This window comes from Lathyrus oleraceus, chromosome 1 (genome assembly GCF_024323335.1).
Source record: "Lathyrus oleraceus cultivar Zhongwan6 chromosome 1, CAAS_Psat_ZW6_1.0, whole genome shotgun sequence".
Classification (NCBI taxonomy): Eukaryota; Viridiplantae; Streptophyta; class Magnoliopsida; order Fabales; family Fabaceae; genus Lathyrus; species Lathyrus oleraceus.
Genome location: NC_066579.1, coordinates 171,879,912 through 171,890,434, shown reverse-complemented (window position 1 = coordinate 171,890,434; position 10,523 = coordinate 171,879,912).

Below are 10,523 nucleotides of genomic sequence, written 5' to 3'. Positions count from 1 at the left end.
ATCAAAACCTCGTAGTTCGGGTAAAAAAAATTCAAAACAAATGAGTGGATTGATTGGTCCAAAAGCCTTAAGGTCTTTGGTTATCAAAGGGAGAAAACTCAACCTGAAAAACCACAAGTCCACCATGTGAGGATAGCTTCAACATGCTAGTGAGGGGTTAACCCTATAATAAGCATGGAAGACTCATTGTCCATCACTAAGGACAAAGGTGAGTATTACATCTACCATAAAGATAACTCAAACCTAATAGCTCAAGGTTATGAAAAATTTGATTAAGAAGTGAACATTGAAACCACAAAAGAAGCACATTTGAATGGGTTACATTTACCAATTAGAAGTATGTACAAAACGGTCAAAGTTGACTTAAAGATTCAATTCAAAATGAGTATTATGAAAAGAAAGTTTGAAAATCAAAAGCCTAAGGCTTAGGTTTCTAATGTTGAAAACAAGTCAAATGTTTGCACAAATAGTTTTTAGTTTGGGTTAGGATAGAGAGATGAGAAAAACAAGGGTGATGGTTAAGGAAATAAAACCACACTAGGAGTTCCTCTCTTGAGATCAATGAGATGATCCAAGTAAGTTCCTTTGGAATAAGCAAGCACAAAGCAAAAGCAATCACAAGTCTCAGAAGAGATCCTCAAATGAAAGGAAACAAGCTGCCAATATATGGACTTACACCCAACTCCTAACAACAAAACGGAAACAGAATGCCAATATATGGACTTATATCCGACTCCTAACAGCAAAATGGAAACAGAATGCCAATACATGGACTTATATCCGACTCCAAACAACAAAACGGAAACAGAATGCCAATACATGGACTTATATCCGACTCCTGAAACCAACATGCATCAAAAGCAAACATGCAAAAGCAAACACATCAAAGTTTCATAAGCAAACAATCATCACACACTATATACATACAAGAGGCTCAAACAAATGGGTGGGCTTTAGTCAAGAGGGGTCACATCAACCTCGACAAACAAGCCAAACTGTACAAGGGTAGTTTGTAGCTCTTAACCACTAACATTGAGAGTTAGGGTGAAGCTGATCAAAATGGAGATGAGGATGAGACCTCATGCTCTTAACCCTGGCCTGGGTGAGCTCATGATAAAGAAAGCGAGGGGATCCAGAAAGTGGGATCCTATTCCACTTGACAGACACTGGACAAAGATCTTGGGTACATGTTCAAGAGCATCAGCACGTAGTGCGAGCATAATGAACGACTCACTGAATAACGGGGGATTGGCTACTAATCCCTTCTATCATTCATTGCTTCCATCTTCTCATTAACATTCGGGCCCTCAGACGGCTCGGAATGATAGATGGTGTCGTCTACCCTCGGCATGGTATGCACGACAGGAGGAGCAGCAACAGGGACCGGGCTAGATGCCGGCATATGAGCAAAAGTTGGAGCAGGCAGATCAGGCATGAAACCCGGAGGCATACCCCAAGGAAACCCGGCTGGCATGGCGTGAGACGCAAAATGAGCACTGGCGGCAGGCACAGTCGGAACAGCGACCTCTGATATAACCGTCCTCTGGACAGGAGTTGCAGGCGGTTGAGCAGGTTGATTCTGAGCAGCAAGGAGTTGCTCCATCAAAGCGCCAAGTCTGGCGACCTCCTCTTTCAGTTCACGGTTCTTTTGCTCTAGCTGATCCATAACTCTTGCGGAATTGGCTCGAGTATAGTACCGGTGAGTCAGCTTGTCTTCAAAATAAATGAAGAGCACAGAGTTAGGGCAAGAAGACCAGAAACAAGGTACCTGCTTATGCAAAATGATGCATGAAATGTTCGTGCATATGCTTTATTTTTATTTTCAAGGAACCCTTAGGGTATTATTTGCAATTTTGAATTTTTAAAGCATTTATTATCATTATGGAAAATATCTCATTCAATATAATCGAGACAAAGAAGTACAGCATTTTTGATCATATTACAAAGAGAAAAGGAAAACAACATCCTATGGATCCCTAGAAGCTCGGGATGCTGGAAGACGAGAAACACACAGCTTCTTGATCTCTCTCTCATAGGCTGCTTCCATATCCGCTTTCTCCTTAGCAAGCTGATCATACTTCCTCTTCCAGAACTTGGAAGACTGAGGAAGCAAAGAAGTCCAAGTATCGTTCGGATCGTCGATCACCCGATGCTCGAGAAATTCAATCAGAGCGTCCTTTTCCTTCAGCTGTTGCAGCAACTCTTCTCTTTCACGGATCCAGGCACGTGAAAGGTCTTCTTCTCTCAACTCCTCTACACGTTGGGTAGGGAGGGTTGAAGGCCCAGCCACATCCAACGGTGTAGGTTTCGGATGATCATATGGCATAAGGTATACAGAAGCTCTCTGTCTGACCCAAGAGGTATAGGGCTCCAAAGCAATGCAATTCTTCGGACCTAGCTCATTCCTACTCTTCTTGCAGATCTTACGCCAAGCGCGGACAAATCTGGCTTTCAGGCCTTGGGGATCTTTAGCCTCCTGAAAGAATACACCTTCTAACAAAATGTTATGAGGTTTATCCTTTAGGGGGAACCCAAGCTGACGTCGTGCTAGAATAGGATTGTAGTTGATCCCACCATATGTACCAAGAAGAGGCACATTAGGGAATTCACCACAATAATCAATGATCTGCACAGTATCATACACGCGATCATACCAAGAGATATCATCATTAGTGAGAGACATAAGTCTCTGAGACCACCGTAGACATCCCTTGTTCTCTTTGAAGGCAAGAGTCTGCGGCAAGTGCGAAATAAACCACTTGTACAGCAAAGGCAAACAGCAGACAATAACTCCTCCACCCTTTGCATTCCTCAGATGCAAAGAGAAATAGGCATCATCCAACAAAGTCGGAACGGGATTAAGAACTGAGAAGATCCTAATGGCGTTCATATCCACAAATTTGTCGAAGTTGGGAAATAATACCAATCCATAGATGAGCAGCACAAATAAAGCCTCAAAGGCATCCTCACTCATGGCCTTCCCATAGATGGTAGCTTGAGCAACGAGGAAATCAGAAGGAAGACCCTGAATTCCACCTTTGGTAGTCAGGTTAGCTTTAATCAAAGCTTCATCTATGTGCAACAAATCTGCAATCTCTCGAGCAGTCGGAATACTCTCTAGGCCACTGAACGGCACCTGATCCAGAATCGGAATCCCAATAAGGTGAGAATACTCCTCCAAGGTAGGTAGCAACTAGAAGTCCGGGAAAGAGAAGCAGTGATATAGAGGATCATAGAACTGAGCCAGAGTACTTATGAGTCCCTCATCAACCTGAGTAGTCAATAGAGGTAGAAGCTTCCCATAACGAGCCTTGAAACCCAAGGGATCTAGTACATAAGATGTCAGATTCCTTAACTCTTTTACATCAGGCTGTCTAAAGCTGTACTTCTTTGTATGCCTTTTTGGTCTTTCCATGTCTGAAAATTTTGCAAATAAACCCTTTAAGTTCCTTGAAAACTTTCTGTTTTTCTGATGATATGGATGCAGATGAATGCATGAATGCATGAATGCAACAATCACACTCAAGGATCAAGCAAGTCACACCAAACAAAGGTCATGGGAAAGCTCGTTGTATCCCTAATATCAATCATCCATTTTGGTGGATTTAGGTTTTCACCTTATCAACACCCAAGTTCCATTGATATTAACGGTACATGAACCGGCTCTAACATCCTTAATATCAATCATCCATTTTGGCGGATTATGGTTTACACCTTATCGACGCCCAAGTTCCATTGATATTAATGATGTTTGAACGACTCAACCATGAATCACGGGTTTGCTGAGAGTCACGAGCATGGAGTCTCAGTTAAGAACCACCCAAAGGGAGTGTACTAGGGTTTAAACCTGCCAGACATGTTCTACCAGAGGTTCCCATAATCATCGTCCCATCTCTCGGATATTATCGGAGAAACGAATACTCGTATTCCAAAAATATTCTCAAGAGAGACTCTTATGAGTGTAGTATCGCGTAACAATCGCATCAGATCTTACATCTGAACGACCTCCGCACTACGTCCTAAAAATAGGCCAAGATGGGTTTGGTAAACTAAGGTCCTTGGCTTCTAAGGCACATGATTGAACGAATAATGCCTAACCACAAATAACTTGTGTGACATTATTAATCCAACATGACCTCTGTAAGACCCCAATTTTGGCCCTAAGATCCCTCATGGCCCATATCATATCATATCATGGCCTCAAGGATCATTGCATGCCCTAGTTTCCCTCCTAGTGGGTGGTTTGCCTTGTGAGTGTGGTTCTTGATCACCAAGCATGTCTTGCATTTGTATATCTTTGCTTTTCATATGTTTACTAACCAAAAAGTACAAAAATATTGTCATTCTAACCATGTTACTTGCAGCTGAAGCAATCATCAGTCAATTAGGTCAAAATCAGGCCTTGCAGTGGATGGTGGCCATTCTTGCAGAATTTGGGCACCATGATCAATAATCAAGAGTTCATATGACTTGGGACATCATTTGGAATCAAAATATCAAGGAATTAGGGTTTGGAATTCATCAGAAGGTGCTTCAGTCAGGCAAAACCCTAGAAAGTCAAACTTGGTCAACTGTCCATTTAATCAGGGATTTGATGATGGAATTTGGTCTGAGGGAGCTCATTCATGTCCATATAGGCCTCATATATCATGTCAAGCATCCACAGTGAAGAAAATAAAGTCAGACAAGAAATTTCCCAAAATAGAAAGTTGACCTGTAATTCAAATTTGCCAAAAATGGAAACTTCTTGATCCTAAACTTACATCATGATACAAGCTTCAAATGAATTTTTGCCCAACATGAAAGTTTAAGATCTTGTTCTCCCATTTCCAAAAAGTCCAAGAACTCTCAATTCCCATGTATGGTTGGCAAGATATGATCAATTCATTTTCACAAATTCTTGAACTTCAAAGGGCCATATCTCATGAACCATTTGGCCAATTTTGATGGGGTTTTTTCCTACAAGTCCTATTTGTTCCCCTCTTTCCAAAAATGCATTCATCATTCATCAAAACCACACCATGCAAAATGGCATTTTTGGACTTGTCTTCATTAATTTCAAGTATGTGCAAAAAGTGACTTTTTGATTTAGCCATTTTTAACACTTGTGGCCATTTGGGACTTATTTGAATTGATATTTGAAACTTGTCCAAGGCCCAAACTCGACCAGATTACACACTCCATGTGCCTTTGGTTCAAAATTAGCAAAAGTTGCAATTGGCTTCATTTAAGTTAATCTTGCTTAACACTTCATTAACCAACCTTAAACAGTCAATATATAAGTCATTTTCTGTCAAATAAACCCTAGCTGCAGCCTCAAAACACACAGAAATTCTCTTCTCTCAAAAAACACTCTTCTTGCATTTTAGAAAATTTCTGCTGAAACTTCCAAAGAGCTCGAGTCCTGCCTTGTTGCTTCATCACCTGGCCATCATTTAGAAGCAATTTGTAGCATCAAACACCAGCTGTACAACCATTTTCGTATTCTGTTTTTCCAAGCTTCAACAATGGCAGATCATGTTTTGAGCTGGAATCCACGCTGCTGAGCCAAAGTCCATCCTCTATCCATCTTTTAGAAGCTTCATGTACATCTGTTTTGAGGATTTGCAAGCATACAACATCCAAATCATCATTGTGCATCAGTTTTGGTAAGATTTCGAGTTCCTTCTTTTCCTAAATCATGGTATGCAATGTGTTGGTCTCTTTACCCTGATCATTATGAGCTTTGAATGGTTGAAAATGGCCAAGTATTTAGAAAGTTATGTTGGTTTAAAGGTTGATGCTCAAATTTGTTTTTGCTTGATTCTTCTTGAATAGTTTGATTTGGTGATTATGGATGCCATATTCTTGATGTGTGTTGATTGCTGATCATATTGATATACTCGATTTGATTTTCTGGAGATTTTTCTTTGGCACGAATTTGATGAAGTTGATGAACACTGTTACTGTAGCAAACCCTAAACATATTTTCCAGATTTTCTTATCAAGCGCGTTTGGCTGTTGTGGTATCGTGTACTGCATGAAATTTTACTGTGTTATCGCCATGCCCTATCGCTGAGTGACACGCATCTAAATGATGCACACCGTTTCACTAAAAGATCCACAGAATTACAGTATTGCCACCGTGCTCCATTTATTCAATTAATCATGTGTTAAATAATATTTCATTTCAATGTTTATTTCATTTTGGTTCATCATTTTACAAAAATCATAATTCACTCATTTTAATTCCAAAATTCATGGAAATTTTTGCATTGTGTTCTGCTTGATGTCTAGTATTTTATCATGATTTTTCCAGGATTTTTGCATGGTTGAATTTTTAATGGCATTAGGGTTTTGCTCATGTATGCATATTTTGTACATCTTGCCAATTCAATTGTGAAATGATGAGGATACATCCAATGACCCTGAAATTTTTTTTGCATAAAGTAGACTCATCCATGGTTATTTTGATGTAGAGCTCTTGAATTTATCTTATTTGGTTGCTGAGTTATGAATTTTTGAACTAGGGTGTGACAATTTGTGTCACACCAATGATATGCAATTTCATGATTTTTGATACCATGCTTCCTGACCTCCAATTGATGTGAATTTTTGCATGAACCTACTCTTGTATGTCTAGTTTACATGTGAATTTTCTTGGAATTATTTGTGGCATTTCCAAATTGTTTGGGATTTTCTCCCCTGTTTGACCAAAATGTTGACTTGTGTGATACATGTTCCCATTTCATTTGTGAAATTCTCATACTTTATTGGATGATCATGAAATTTTACATGTGCATATTAGACATCTTAAGCTTTGCCATGGTGTTGATCCCATTCATTTCTCATATGTTATCACTGAGTTATGATTTTTTGAAGTTGATACATGTTTGTTTGACTTCTTTGTACATGCTTGAAATTGTTTTGACTTTCTGATTTTCATTGACTATCTTCCCATGATCCAAATGAGCTGAAATTTTATATGCATGTCATGTTATGGATTAGGATTGAACATGAATTATTTGATGATTTTTGGAATTGTTTATGATTGCTTTTGATTCAAGTCTTGCTGTTGACTTCTATGAGCTTTCATTTGCCATGCTTTGATTTCTTTTGCTTATGAAATGATGATGATGCATGATATGAATGTGGAACCAATTGAGCTTGCTTCTTAAATGTTTGAACTTGACTTTGATTGGATATCACTTGCTGTTTTGACTTTCTCATCCTCTCTTGACCCTAGGCTTGTCCTAGTGGTCTCATTGCTTATGTTTGAGCTCATTGTTTCAGGTTAAGCAACAAATGCTTCAAAGAGAACAATCCAATTTGATTGAGCTTGATTGTTTATTATGAGCTAACCTCTTTGTTTTGTAGGTGGCTTGACTCATATGATTTGAGTCTTGTGCTTTGCACATTCATCTGATTATGTTGACTGTTAATTCTATTCTCATTTTGCTTTGACTTCTGAATGGTGTACTGATTCTGTTTGACTATTTCAGGTACCATTAGTTGCTTAGTTCTTTGAACTTGCTTTGCTTTGCTTTATAGCAATTTGCATTGAGGTATAATTCCTTTTCTTCATGTAGTCTGGAAGACCTGGCCTGTTACTTGGCCAGGCAACTGTCTGAAGTCCTCCTTAAGAGGCAATGCTTGTGTGTGTTTATATTTGTCCCAAGCAGGAAAAGTCCTTTAAATAAGGCAATTGGTAGATCAAAGAGATAAGCAACCTATCTCCTACTATTCTGTGAGTCTTCTCCTTGCTCCCATTACATGGTTGTAGCATTGAGATCAAAACCCAAGATCTATAGAGTCTAATCTGTGGAAAGAGTTCCTACTTTCTGAACTCCCACACTTTCTGATATTTAAATGCTCTCCCTGATCAGGGATAAGAGCAATGAGGCACACCCCTCATATCCTTTCATCTGCTTCACCTTAGCCTCTCAATGGCAAGGTTAAGAGCACCTTTGACCCTATTCCAGTTGGCTTCAATGCCTAACCCTTTGTATGAGCCTCATTGTGTGGTTATAGTGTGTGCTGATTGACTTCATTGATTGCTTGTTGCTTCATATGCACATGCTTGCTTGTATGCTCTATGCATTTATCATCATTTATTGCTCATCAATGCATGATCATCTCATTTGTCCTTGTGACATTATCATTGCTGTCTACCCATTGAGGACAATTGTAAGACCATTCATTGGCTATTGTTCCTATGATATGGAAGTGAGTTGTAAGACCATTTCATTGGCCACTCATCTCTTTGTTTGATGCTTGTTTCTTTGTATGTGAGGATACAATTATAAGTCCCTGTGATGTGGCATTTGTATTCCTAGGACCATACTGTGGAAGTTAGAGTAAGCCCAGATAAATTGGCATCTGACATCCATGTTTTGCTTCTGTTTGTTTATGTGAGGATGCAATTGTAAGTCCCTGTAAGTTGGCATTTGCTTTCCTGTGATCATAAGTTGGTTTGTTTGTTTATATGTGAGGTTGCAATTGTAAGTCCCTGTAAGTTGGCATTTGCTTTCCTATGATCATGTGTTGCTTCTGTTCTTGTATGTGAGGATCCATTGTAAGTCCCTGTAATGTGGCATTGGTTTTCCTATGAGCATATGTGGAGTTAACCTAAGTCCAGATAGATTGGCAGTTGACTTCCATATTTCATCTTTGTTTACTTTTGAGGAGATTAGTGTAAGACCATTGAGTGGCCTCTGATATCCCGTTCTGTTTTAGGAGATTGGTATAAGCCCAGTGATTGGCATCCGATATCCGCTTTTGTGGACTTTCTTTGTTTGTTTGTTATTATCCATTGCTATTCCAAAGGACACACTTGAATCATCCCCTATATGATCTCAAGAGGTGAACCTTCTAAGAAGTTTTACAATCCATCTTCATCCATTCATCCTCATTATGTCCTAAACCTTTTCACACATGACTTTTAAACTTGACATAGATATTGTGCAAACATCTTCATGTTTTCAAACTAAAAACCTGGACCCAAGTCCTTGACTTTTTTCAAACTCCATTTCATAATACTTCTTTGAATTAATCTTAATCATACTTTGACTCCATTTTCATAATCACAATCAATTAACTTCACACATTCAATTGTTTTGGCTTTGTCCATTGTTAATCTTTTCATGCATTAGCCATAGGTTTCAATTATCTTTGTGGTTGATGTAAACCTCACCTTATCTTTAGTGAGTCGACAGTAAGACTTCCGTACTGAAAACAGGGCTAACCCCTCTAGTACGTCGAAGCTATCCTCGCATGGTGGATGTTGGTTTTGGTCGAGTGTTCTCCCATTGATAATGAAAAGCCTCAGTGCTATTGTTTAAAATTGAATCCACCAACTTTTGGAAATCTTTTAGCCGAACTACGGCGTTTTGATCCTTACCTTTGATGGAAGGTACGTAGGCAGCGGGTTCATCCGTTCAAACCCAATAAAATTGTACATTCTTTTCTCATCATCCCAATCATGTTTGCACAATGTTTATGTCATAACAAATAATAATTTAGTACAACAAGTGTGAAAAGGGCTCCCTAGGAGTACCTAGGACGTAGTGGGTGCCTAACACCTTCCCATTGCGTAATTTACCCCTTACCCAGACTCTCTGATCTTTTTATTAGTTTTCTACGTGTAAAACTTCTTAGGCTTTTGTTCGCTTTTTAGCCAGTCCTTTGGATAAATAAAAGTGCGGTGGCGACTCGAAATCTTTGTATCCCTTGCTTATGATTTAATCGATAGATCATATAGCGACGAATACACCGCTACAGAAAAGTGGCGACTCTGCTGGGGATTCACTCACCAGAATCCTTGGTGGTATTGCCTACTTTTCACCCGTGTTGTGCTATATTGTTATTTGTTATATGACATATTTTTGTACAATTTGGGATGACTGTATTGATTGTAATGTGTGAATTGCTTGATATACAATTGTTGTTTGCTTTGGTGATCTGTGAGATGAGTTCTATACCCGAACTCGAGTGCACTCTAGGATAGGAGAATGGCATAGTCTTGTTGACTGGTGTGGAGTATTCCTTAGCCAGTTGACTTGCGAGTCCATTCACTTGGTGGAGGTCATGTTGGACTAATAATGTCACACAAGTTATTTGTGGTTAGGCATTATTCTTTCAATCATGTGCCGCAGAAGCCAAGGACCGTAGTTCACCAAACCCAACTTGGCCTATTCTTAGGACCGTAGTGCGGAGATCGTTCAGATGTCAGTTCTGATGCGATTGTTACGCGATACTACACTCATAAGAGTTTCTCTTGAGAATATTCTTGGAATACGAGTATTCGTTCCTCCGATAATATTCGAAAGATGGAACGATGATTATGGGAACCTCTGGTAGAACATGTCTGGCAGGTTTAAACCCTAGTACACTCCCTTTGGGTGGTTCTTAACCGAGACTCCATGCTCGTGACTTTCAACAAACCCGTGATTCGTGGTTGAGTCGTTCAAACATTGTTAATATCAATGGATCCCGGATCAGGTGTAAAACCTAAAATCCACCAAAGCGGCTGGTTGATATTAAGA